This window comes from Camellia sinensis, chromosome 2, assembly GCF_055761805.1.
Source record: "Camellia sinensis isolate YWXY chromosome 2, ASM5576180v1, whole genome shotgun sequence".
Classification (NCBI taxonomy): domain Eukaryota; kingdom Viridiplantae; phylum Streptophyta; class Magnoliopsida; order Ericales; family Theaceae; genus Camellia; species Camellia sinensis.
The window spans coordinates 88,547,872-88,561,346 of record NC_138962.1 but is presented as its reverse complement, the minus strand read 5'-3'; the positions used below and the strand labels follow the sequence as shown (position 1 = coordinate 88,561,346).

Here is a 13,475-nt window from a genome sequence, read left to right as displayed (position 1 = left end):
AATCTTCCAAACAAACTTGCATTGCTAGGTCTACTATGAAATCAGAATTCATAGCTTTAGATAAAGTTGGGGAAGAGGCAAAATGCTTTGCCACTTCCTTGAAGATATTCCAATGTAGCCAAAACTAGTGCTTACTATGTGCACACATTGCGATAGTCAATTAGCAATAGGTAGAGCACAAAGTCATATGTATAACGGTAAGTCGCGACATATTCGTCGTCGACATAACACCGTAAGACAACTACTCTCTAATGGAATTATTTCCATTGAATATGTGAAGTCTAAAGACAACATAGTGGATCCACTAACCAAAGGGTTAGTGTCACGCCCTCAAAAATTAGCCCATTATATATCATTGACATGCATTATTTAAAGAAGACAATTCATTAATTCATTCATCAGAGTATTACTAAATAAAGTATTGCATGTAACATCGAATAAAATGCCCTACAGGCTTACATCTTTCCAAGCCAACACTTGGATTCAAAAATATGAGTTCTAATCTCAATACAAGAAAAGCCCTAGGCTTGAATGTTTACATGTACTAATAAATAACAACTATTAACTAAAGGTAGTCTTCTTCAATCCAGAAGCCAAACCCTCCCAAGCTAAGTCCTTGGAGGTAGTTTATCACCTGAACCTGAAAATGATGTTCCCATAACGGGTGAGCCACAGCCCAGTAGAAATATACTAAACCACATATAAGCAATGAATAAAGCAATAGCATTCAACAGATGGTTAACCAAAATAATCAATTACTTCATTTTACAGTCTCATGACACTATTGCCAAAGATATGTTTTACTTTCCAATTTTATCAACATGGCTCAGAACCTGGCCAAACTTACAACAGTGAATCACATATATTATATTCACATCCTTCCAATATCAACAAACAAATGAGACTCAAGCTCAAATCAAACACTTCATACTTCCAGATTGATACACATTTTAGTGCTGTATCAATAAAACACTTCTATATAAATAAGCACACATAAAAGTGATGCTAATGGAGTCCATCCCCTATCTCCTCCCAAACAAAATCCGGTTTAGAGGTCCATCCCCTATCTTCCCCTAAACCGTGGAGTACATCCCCTATCTCCTCCCACACACAAAACAATGTATGCAAATGCAATGCTCAATCAATACACGTATTTTCTGTATCAATGCCATAGTCAAAATTAATGACTTAACCAATGTGATTAGTTTCAGTTATTCCTAATCCACATGCAATGTCTACAACAATCACGACTATCCTCCACCGATAGCCCAAAACAGTTATTTCTAAACTGAAAATAACTATGTCAACAATTCAATAGACAAATGATCCCAATTACCCAATTACGCTATTTAATCAACGAATTCCCCAATTCCATGAATTTAACCATCTTTTCCCAATTCCATGAATTACTTATACAAATTAATTCAATAAAACAACTAGGGTTTTTCCCAAAATTTACCAAAGTATCCCCAACATATCAAATTACCAAAGCTTAGAACAAAACCTATAAAATGGAGTAGGAAATCCCTACCTCGAAGAAAACAACACAAATGGTGAAGACAAAGATGAGTGCCCAAATACCAAAGTGCTCCAAATCGCCAAATGTTCAGATTAAATGAAAGCCCTCGACTCCCTCTATCTTTTTAATGAAGGATCTAGGGTAGAAACACACCCTAAGTGGATCAAATCTAAGAAAGAAGGTGAGTAGGGAGAGAGAGAAGTCGGACCTAGGGTTTGGAATCAAAAGAAAATGAAAAAGGCTGATCAAAACCCGCTGCTGTGTATATAAACTGGACAGGCTTGCTCGAGCGAAGACATAGTCGCTCGAGCGACCAGACACAGAAAAGCAACGCTCGAGCCAAGGAAGCCTTGCTCGAGCCAACAACCCAAAAGCTCGCTCGAGCGAAAGAAAACTCGATCGAGCGAAGAACTCAAACCCTCAGGTCTGTCACCAGACACACGCTCGAGCGAAGGAACTATTGCTCGAGCGAAGGACAAACTAACTCGCTCGAGCGAAGAAAAGCTCGCTCGAGCCAAGAATGCACAGCTACAGGTCCAAATCAAACGCAACCTCTCGCTCGAGCGAACAACTCCTCGCTCGAGCGAAGAACCAAAAACCTAGACAGCAACACTTGGTTTCTAAACCCAACCAACCTGAAACAAACCTACCCAACACATCCTATAATTCCAAATGAGAAAATAAGGGACAACAACAACAATTATACAATGAAAGAATCTACGGAACCTAAGTCCGGATACAATAATCAAATGGGAAAAGACCGGGGTCGCTATAGTTAGCAAGAGAGTTAGTTGAGAATTCATCGAGGGGAATGGGACTTAAGCTTATTAAATAAGAGTTATCACAACGGCAACCCAACCTAGTTGACTGGAGATCCCAAGATCTAGGTTCAAAGGAACAACTAAGTAGTGTATGACTCATAAGAATCACTGGGGAGTTAAACTCCTACCCATTTTCTATGATGAAGTAGTGATGTTTGCAGTTTTTTAGGTTAAGTAATACTTTAATGATTCTTATATCTAGGTATACCTAGTGGAGTATGGCAGGATACTCTTCATAAGAATCACCTATATGAGTGTGAACTAGGCCAGTTCTATAAGATTTGTGAAGGGCTACAATTTTCTAGAGCACTCATGAAGAACCAAGTTGTTCGGGGCCAAAATGAACACAATAGTAAGAACTAAACTGTGTCTGGTGATATACTGTGTGAGTTTTATTGTCTTGGTTTACACTAACGGCTGAACAGTTTAAGACATCATGTTCACTGGTTAGTTAGTAAATCCGATAGTATCTCACAAGGGAAGGTTCAAAGCCAAAAGCTACCTATCCTTTGCAGAATATTTTCAATTTCTGTACTCTCTGTAATTAGATCATGTTGTTGCATTTTCTCTCCGTCAAATTCCATTCATGTGGGGATTGTTGGAAAATTGGTTTTTATAGGCTTATTTTGGGCCAACTTTGAGCCCAAAATTGAGTGGGTCCCACACGTCTTTTGGGATGGGTTCAAAGAGGTGACGTGTTCCTTGCTGCATGGTAAGTCACACGGTGAAGACAGTTCGTCAAAACCATTTATGAGTGAATGGGAAGTTGACGTCGTAATCTAGTTCGTGGAATGGATAATTAAAGAAGTAAATATGAGTTTCCTTGAAAGGGGTTGTCTTACATTGAAACTTTAAGGGAGCTTTTGTGAGTATATAAGCTCTTGGTATACTAACTTGGGTTGGACCCCAAGGGACACCCCAAGTTTGTAGAAGGGAGGAGTTATGGACAAAGTAAACTTTAGCCCAAACCACCACACGCGCGCGCCACCGTCACCATTTGTCCGACTGGCTGTGTTGGGCGCGAGTGTAGGTCAGGTTGGTTCTAACATTAATTTTTTTTGGACAAAATTTTTTTCCAAAACTCTTGGAAAAAATTATTTGAATTTCAAAATGGAATTTAATTCAAATTTGAAATCAAATTTTTGTTCAATAATTGTGCCTTTTTTCATATCTGAATTCCACAAACAGTTTAATCAGTCCAAACAGTTTTCAATCTGTTGAATTTTGGACAGATTCATAATTGCCCAGACAGATTCAAAATCTGGACAGTTTTATAACTGCAGCAGTTGCAGATCTATCCAAGTTTTCAAACTGAATCTGTTCAAGGGTTTTGCACCTATTCAAGTTCAAAAACATACCTATTCGGACAGCCTTTGTATACCTATAAATACCATCCATTTCAGCAGTCTTTGGGGATCCGAAATTATCTAGAAAAAATTTCTTTTCTTCCTAGTTTTGCTCTTTGGTTGCATTTTTCTTCATATTATGTTTTTAGGGAAAAAAAAAATTAAGAAAGTGTAGAACACAGGTTTGGTTCGCCGTACAAATTGTTTGGAGTGCTACTACAATTTGTGAAGATTATTATATCTTGGGAGATAGATACCTTATATTCGTAAGCACCGTAGTGAGGCGAATCTGTCTTAAGGACAGAGTGTCACACACTCGACTTGATCTTTTAATCATTCATTTGGTTCAGTAAAATAAATTCTGTAAGTTATTTATTTTATTGGTTTGATTTGGTTTCTATTTATTTACTTTACACAGAAGATTGTTCCAACAAGACTTAGGTAGCGTTTAGTTTACTTTTCAAAATTTAACTCTATTTTTAAATCATGATTTGATTGAAACGTGTTAATCAAACATATTTTTAAAATACAACTCAAAATTACTTTCAAAACTCATCTCATCTCTTTTTTTATTTATTATTATTTAATCAATCAATCACTTTTTCTTTTTCATCTCTCATCTCTCCTCTTGCATTCTTTTACATTCTATACATTAATCAATCAAAAAAAATTATATACAAATCATCCAAAATTATTTTCAAAATTTATAACTAAACAAATTTTCTTTTTTCAAATCATGATTCAAAAACTCAAAACTTAAAACACAAAACACAACTCTATACTCAAATCATAATTCTAAAACTAAACCAAACGGACAGTTTTTGTATTTGTGTCCCTAATTTCTAAATCAGCAGCTTTTAATTAGGTCAATCTTTTGTATTTTATTTATAACTGCTCTTTTTTAAATATTATATGTATAACAATATTGAATGACTTTATTGTATTTGTGTCCCTAATTTCTAAATCAATCACTTATTACTATGTCCATCTTTTGTATTTTATTCACAACTACTCTCTTTTGAATATTATCCATAAAACAATATTGAAAAACTTATTGTATTTGTGTCCTTAATTTCTAAATCAACCATTTATTACAAGATCTATCTTTTGGACTGTAGCACTTGTGTCCTTCAAAGCTTTAAGGAAGTGTATTTGAATCTTTTATTTTATTTTGAGAATCTTTAGTGTTGTTGTATCTTAGTTTTTAGAGGAGTGCAAATGGATTTAAACTTGTTGGGATTGCTCGTTTACGCTTGGTTACACAGAAAAGTTGTTTGAGAACTTAAAAATCTTGTTCTCGGGTCGACACCAGTCTGGGAAGGGTCGATCCTTTGTTTCTGAAGTTTGCTTGCTGGAAATTGGAGTAGACACCAGTTTGGGAAGGGTCTACCCTTTGCATGCTGTCAAACATAAGCTTTTCTTCATATGGTCGACCCCTATGTTGCAAGGGTCGACCCCTGCAGATTTTTTTTTCCAGATTTCAGTCCGATTTTGGGCCTACTTTTTGGGGATTTTGACTTGATCTTTTGGGTTGACTTTGGGACTTCATTTTACTTTGACCTAGCACTATAAATAGGTCCCTCACTTAACCTTTTCTTTACTTTTTCCATCTCCAAGCCGTGAGTCACTCTCTCCCTTTGCTCACTTGGAAGCATCTCCTTGCCTTGCTCCTTTGAGATTAACTGTAAATCTTGTCAAGAGCTGAGTTTTGATCTAAGTAGAAGTTGGTTTCGACAACTTTGGAGTTTCAACCTTGTTTTGCTCATCTTCTCTTCTAAGCTCGAGGTAGGGGATTTCTTTGAGTTATATATATGTTTATGTAAACTTTTGATTGATTTGTGAGCTCTCCTTTGATATTTCGAAACTGGGTTTTTAGCTCAAGAAATGGATGGTTTTGTAGAAGAAATCTATCCTTGTCTTTTGTAAGTTCTAAATTTTGAAATGTTGAACCATAATGTTGAGATTGATGTGTTTAGAGAGGCTTTGAAATGAGATGAGGTAAGGTTAGGGCTTTTGTGAAAAACCTAGAATTTGGGGGTTTTGGGAATAATGGGGGAAATCAAGGGATTTTTCTTGAAATAATAAAAGGGTGAGTGAGAATTTCTTAATGTTGTTGGCAATGTAATAATTCTAGATTTATAAAGGTTGGAAAGCTCACTTAAATTTTCATTGGTTAAATACATACACATATGTGATTATAAATTGCACATTGTTGGGTTCCATGATATATGAGTATTGTTGTGAGAGGAAATGATTATTCAAGCATTTGCTATAGCTTTGGAATAACTTGGAGTTGGAGAAATACTATGAGACATGGAGAAATTGTTGCATTATATATTCATTCAATTGATAAATTTGCATCTTGGAATTGAGATTAGAAACATTCACATTGAGAAAAGGGTTATATATTGAAATGAGAACTAATGGAAATGTTTATGAGGTAAATATGTTGGTAAGTCCGGTTAGGAGGTGTAGATGAAATTGATAAGTTGGCTTGAATGTCTAGGGTGAAAGACCGAAAACACGCGCGGAGGAGGTACTACTTCCCTTTCGGTTAGCAACCGGTAAAGTGGGGTTATTGGTAGTGCTTGTTGAGCCTACTTGCAGAGATCAACCTAGGGATTACCAAAGTTATATTTACCGCTCCTAATGATTAAAAAAATTGAAAGTTTGAAATTGATGGAATTGAAAAAGGTTATTGAAAACATGGTGATTTTGAAGGAAAGCATGACATGAGATTATTTTCGAAATGGCATTGCATGACATTTGCACTTACATTAAATGTTGGAAATCTTGCATAAATGTATATACTTTGTTAAGGGTTCTCTACTAGACTTTATGTTCACCCCTATGGGATTTTAGTGCAGGTAAAGATGTAGTGATCCCGCCGAGCTGAGGGCGTGGATATATTTTGTGAAAAGTAGATTGCTCTTTTATTTTGTTGTAAATTTTTGTAAAGCCAAGGGCTAACATGTATGGGTTCGATGGACCATTTTGATGTAACTAGGCTCATGCCTTGGAATTTGTAAGCCCTTGAGGGCCTTTATTCATTTTGGTTAAATGATTTCATATGCTATAAATTCATGTACTAGCTTTCAATGAATATATAATCGCATGTGAGATTACTTTTGTATAAACACTAGCAGTTATGTAATGGAACATGGTGAATACATCCTTCTGGTATCTCTTGTGAGTCGGGATTATTATTTAGTGAATGTGGGGTGATGTATTATATTATTGTTGGATTATTTCGGGACGTTACATGTACTTTATTTACAACCACCCTCTTTTGAATACTTTATATAAAACAATATTGAAAGACTTATTATATTTGTGCCCTAATTTCTAAATCAACCACTTATTACAGTGCCATCTTTTGTACTTTATTTACAACCACTCACTTTCGAATATTATACATAAAACAATATTGAAAGACTCATGATATTTGTGCCCTTGATTTCTAAATCAACCATTTATTATTAGATCAATCTTTATACTTTATTTACAACTACTCTCCTTTGAATAAGTGGTTTAATGATTTTAATTTTTTAAACACATTGGCCCATTGTCTCATATAGTAAGGCCTCTTTTGGGAAGTGGGGTAAAAGCCACTTCCTAACTCATTTTTAGTCATATAATCTCTCACATTTTTTATACGTTTTTTCAAAAAAAAAAAAAAAAAAAAAAACCAAAAAACTAACTTTTAACCATCTTCCCAAAACACCCCTAAATCTTTCATTATTGATGTCCTGGACCTATTGGTTCATACGGTAAATATTTTATTATTGTTTCACATTTTGTTTGGTTCTGAGACTTATTGATAAAAAAAAAGAAAAAAAAGAAAAAAAGAAAAACCAAAATGAAGTGAGTGAAGCTAAAATTTTCTTTATTTTATTTCATTGGTCTAGGAAAATGAGAACAAAATGAATAAGCATTTTTTGAAAAAATCCATTTTCTTAAACTAAATGTATAATTTTCATTTGAAATGCCTGTGGCAAGGTTGGGTCTAGGGCGTTGAATTTCCATGTGCATCGAATTATGTTAGTATTGAAAGTATTTTGTGTATATGTGTGTAAACAAAAGTATTTTCTTTTCCGAATCTCCATCCACCATTTTGACAGGCAACATTTTTTTGTTCTGATGCCTCTACCCCCCAAAACTCCTTTCTAGTAGAAATCTTTTTCCATAGGCACAAACTTTCTCTGCATCTTCTTGAGATCCTTGCCAACTTTTAACATGGATAAATAGCAAACCGGTAGGTTTGAGAGAATGGCTTTAATCAGAGTTAACCTACCAGTGATGTGGAAACTCCGTAATAAAGCTTGCAAAAAAAATAGATTTAAATCTAGAAGGTCATCATCTGGTTGAAACTCCCAGTTTTAATTATTGTCAAGTAGTCAACGATGGCATACAATAATCCTAAAGACCTTAAAAAGGTTGTGTGAATCCTTTTCCAACAATAAAAAACTAAAAAGGAAAGTCAAACATCGATTTTAGCAAATCGAATTGATTCACTTCACGATTCACCGATTTGGTTCACCGATTCACCTATGATTCATGGCTATTTGCGATTCATACAACCTGTTCGTATTGATTACTCACTGAATCAAATCGCAAATCGTATGATTCTAATAACAGAGATTTCAACATGTCATATTCATATAAATGAAATCAAAACCATAAAGAAACACAAACAATTATGCCCAACTTCTTTGTACTCCTCTTTCAGTTATCCATAAAGAAATTGAAGAAAAAAAAATTCAAATCAACACTACATAAACAAACCTGCCAAATGGTAGCTAAAACAAATAATAGGGAACTAATAATTAGACCAAGCAACCATATGAAAAAACAAATGTTATGCAATAAGAAATGAGTATATATGTTTTTATCATTTATCATTTTCGGTAACTTAGAAATGACAATATTAAATTTTTAAAAAAAATTCGTAAACTAAAAACAGATTGAACAATTTTCTTCCTAATGGAAGCCAAGCATCCTATTAAAGAATTAGGATACCTTTGATGGGTTAACATGGTGCATTGAAATGCGATGGACAGCAGCTGCAAAAAATAAAAAAAAAAAAAAAATTTAAATAGCTCAAACTATTCAAATCCTCCCATAAGCAAAATATGAACCAACCCTTTTGGATCCATTTGGTTTGCTCATGGGAAGTAGCCAATGCACTGCCACAATAAAAAAACAAATTTTGGATTCAAAAAAAAAAAAAAAGAGTAAAAATTAGGCCACAATATTGATATTGATATTGTGCACTGTTTGAACACCGAAATTACTTAAGAGGTTGACACACCACGTCTATGTAGTGAAGAAACAGCTCATTTTAAGGGAAAAAGAGAACCGCACATCAATTGATGAAGGCATTGTTAAAATATTGATGAAATTGTTTACAAAATCAATTGACCAAACCCAAGACATGAAAGAAAGCATAGCATATCTACAAAAACACAAAAGCATGAGAGAGTACTAAGACAATACTAAGAAACCCAAAACCCAAAACCCAAATGGAACTTAATTTGACAGTACTAAGAATGGGAATAAAGGAAAGACTTACTGGAAAAGAGTAGTTGGAATAGAGAAAACTTGCAGCTCTCAACCTTGGTCCTTGATGGACTTTGGGGGCCTACAACTCGAAAAATAAAATTAAAAGCATTAGCGAGAGAGAAAGAGGAAGTGGAAGTTTTAAATTTTTAATCTCAGGCAAATGAAAGTTTTAAATGATCTCAGGCAAATGAAAGTTTCAAATATAAGATTAGAAAGTTTCAATCTTAGGCCTATGTCATTCCAAAGATTAGAAAATATAAGTAAGCAAACTCCATTATCCCTTGCCCAAAATTTGCCTACTGTTTATTATTAAAATAACATCCAACTCCCATTGTTTGTATCACCAATTTGAATATACCTCTATTTTTGCTAAACCTTACCACCATACACTACATTTACTTGGCTTGTTATAATAAATTTACTCACTATTTTAACAACAAAAAAAGTAGAATTATATAAGCAGCTAGCATTAAAAATTAAACTATTTTAATTGAGACATTTTACCGAACATGGTATATACATGAAGACACACAAAATATAGAGGGGTAAAGAAACAAATTTTAATTGAGGCAATATAAATGAGAAACACAATCAAACCCAAATGAGAAACAAATCACATAAAAATTTAGACACCCAACGAAAACCCAAATAAAAATTTTGAGGCATTTTGGAGACCCATTTTAGAAAAATATTTCAGAGACCTATGTGAGGCATTTTACAGAACATAGTGAATGCATACAAAGAGACACACATAAAACAAAAAAAGCCGAAAAAGAAAAATCAACAAAAAAAAAATTGAACCGAGAAACCCTAGATATGCCTAGAAAAGGGAGGAAAATTTTGAAGAGGATACCAATCTCTTTCTCGCTGGTTGCGTCGACCGATCTACCTTGCATTTGATCAAACAGTGCACTCGAATCTCAACCAAGTTGCCATAGGTAAAACCAAGAAGGGAGAGTGGGTAGAAGAGAGAGAGAGAGAGACTGAAACAGAACTAGAGAGAAGGACGTCTGTGAGAGAGATAGGGAGGTGTGTTTGGTACTCAAAGAGGCAGACAATGTTATGTATTTGACCCTTAGATTTTGATTAGGATTGATCTGAACCGTTGGTTATAAATGTATCTCTAAGACAATTTCTTGCCATGTAGGACAAATTTAAAAACCTTCTTTCCATATTATATAGATTGACGTGCAATGCATGTGCTTACACTACTACACATAGTCAAAAGACGCTTTATGTGTAAAGAAACTTCTTTTAACTATCAAAACAAATATTCAAAAAGTGTATTAGGATATTCACAAATTACTTTCACATATACACATGACAAAGTTTTAAATTTACACTTGAAACGAAGTGCATAGTTCCATACACTTGAAAATGACAAATGAAGATAAGTTTCTTCATCAGCAAAAGGGCAAAAATAACTGTAAAACTAATGATGCCTAAGCTCTCCTACATTCCAAAATAATTACCAAATCATATAATAGAAGTGTTTAGATGAAAATCAAAATACTTAAGAAGAAACTTTAAAGATAGAAGGTTTGGAATATATAAAGCTTAACAAATTGCTTAAAATTTCCAAGATTCTAAATGACTCAATTAAACTAACCTAGAACAATGAAATTCTCAACAACCACTCAGAGAATTCTAAAAAAATAAAAGGACTTGCTAATGAGATTAATGAAAGCTTGAATAGTATGATATTACAAATTCAAACCAATTAAGTCATTAATTTCAAAATCAATTAACTGAAAAAATTCAAATCCTAATCAAATCAAACGGATTAAAGCCATGCACTCGAACATGAATTTGAAATCTTAGTAAACAAAAACTCGAACTCAGCTTTTATAGTTGTAAAACAAATTAACTCATAAATTCTATAATTCTGTCATTGAAATTGTTTAAATGGTTGAATTTACAAAATCATTGCATTCATATAATGCCCCAACGTGACTAAACTAATCATGTAAATGAAAAATTACTTTAAATAAAAGTAATTACACAAATGATTAATTTGAAAGCCATTAATTACATCAACTATGACAACTTTAAAATTGAAATTGTTGCATTAAAAAATAACTAAAGTAAAACGACTTTAAAGTGGTCCAATAGTCGTTTTAGTAGCAATATATGAAATAAATAAAAAAATCAAATCAAATCAAACGGATTAAAGGAATGTTATTTAGAGAAAAAAAAAGTTTAATATGAATTGCTAGCATATCACTCATGCCTAAAAGCACTCTCATATAAACAGCTTAAATGGCTGAATCTTTTCTCTATAAAAAATAAAAAATAAAAGATAAATCATATAACATGGAAGTTTGAAGAGATTACCTTGATTGGAGAGTTCAAGGGTGCCATTTGTTTGTTTCCTTCTATCAATGAACAACCCGGACTCTTTCAAAAGCTTCTTCATCTCATCCAATTCCTATAGATTCATATCCAACCAACAGTGGTAGAGTATTTAGCATGAATAAGGAAGAAGATTAAAACGACAAAATTACTTTAGGAATATGACATATTTCAAAAAGTTATTTAGGAACATAAAGTCTAAATAGGAGTATTTAGAAACATGACATATTGTCACAGTACACATTAAAAGTAGAAAATTTAAAATTTACTTGGCAAAAGTGTCATCCTTCAAAAATATATAAAAACATCACTCAAATAGTACACATTAAAAATCCATTTAAACTATTAAGATAACTGTGGAATATAAAATTTTATAAAATTCATGTGAGTTTACCACTTTGGATGCTATTTAGGATAACCCTCCATTACCTTCTTCAATCTTCACCTACACCCATTCATATTCATTTCGCTTCCAATACATGACCATAAGAAAAATATCAAACCAACCCCTTTGGATCCATTTGGTTAGCTCATGGGCAGCAACCAACCCCCTGCCACAACAAAAACAAAATTTAGATTGAAACTAAATAAACTATAAGACTAAACTGATATAATAAAATTTATTTTTGCCCTGACCAATCATTTTTCAAAATTTGGCAATGATAAAACCAAAAATAGCACAAATTTTGCCCTCAAACTCCCAACTTTGCACCAATATAAATTTATTGATGTGAAATGCATGTGCTTACACTACTACACATAGTCAAAAGACACTTTATGGGTGAAGAAACTTCTTTTAGCTATCAAAACAAATATTCAGAAAGTGTATTAGTATATTCACAAATTACTTTCACATATACAAATGACAAAGTTTTAAATTTACACTTGAAAATGAAGTGCATAGTTCCATACACTTGAAAATGACAAATGAAGATAAGCTTCTTCATCAGCAAAAGGGCAAAAATAACTGTAAAGCTAATGATGCCTAAGCTCTCCTAGCATATAACTCGTGCCTGAAGGCAATCCCAACAAAAAAAACTGATAACACTGATTATTGGGATTTCTCAAGCGGTAGCACTTGTCAACCTTCACTGAGTTTAATAGAATTACCAAATTCAATAGAGTACTCACCAATTTTGCTAACTGGCGTAATTGATAAGTAGCTCACAACCTAGTAATGACATCAACTTCATCACCACAACCAAGGTTGCTCATTTTCATTAGACCCAAATTAGCATGACTGATCAAAAACTTATCATAGAGTAGAAGCAAGTTGTAGAGGCACACACTACGACCTAATTTTCAATCGGAGGAGTACAAAAAATATGTAACAGAACATTATTAGCTATCCCGACCATCCTTTTCTTTAAGGATGGAATTTTTATAAAGATACCCCATTGCTAAAAATAGATTATAAAAAAATGAAATGCGAATTTGGGAAGGGAATAGCTCCAATGACCTTTTCCCACACTCACACAACATTCTCATTAAAATTCCATATACAATGGAAAACCAATCTGCTAACCAAAACATTTATGGAACAACGGTTCAATTGGAGAAAACAAAATTAAGATCAAATTAAAATAGTCAAAGTCATCCACAACATGTTCTTTCACCATCCTATTACAAAAATGGGTCAAACCCATGGCATCATTTGCCATAAATATTGCAAAGTCAAACTGCATCTCACGAAAGTATTATTTGATGTAAAATAAAGAGAGTTACCGTACCAAATTCAAAGCACAAAAACTCTGAAGGCAGTCAAGCTTATGCTTCCACTTGGTAACTACAGTGAAGGAAATAAAGAAGAGACTCTATTTTAGGTATTTTATCAAACATTCTACTGGCAAAATTACAGAATATGCTATATAATCG

At 33.5% G+C, this 13,475-nt stretch overlaps 1 long non-coding RNA gene across 1 annotated transcript; it reads right to left on the bottom strand.

The window, feature by feature from the left end:
• Positions 1 to 460: 460 nt before the first annotated feature.
• On the bottom strand, positions 461 to 12,153 carry LOC145819620 (uncharacterized). Its single transcript, XR_014360378.1, has 5 exons — positions 12,030 to 12,153; positions 11,583 to 11,676; positions 9,259 to 9,327; positions 8,706 to 8,749; positions 461 to 640 (listed from the first exon to the last, which is right to left on the bottom strand). It is a non-coding gene; the product is annotated as an uncharacterized LOC145819620 (long non-coding RNA).
• Positions 12,154 to 13,475: the final 1,322 nt, after the last annotated feature.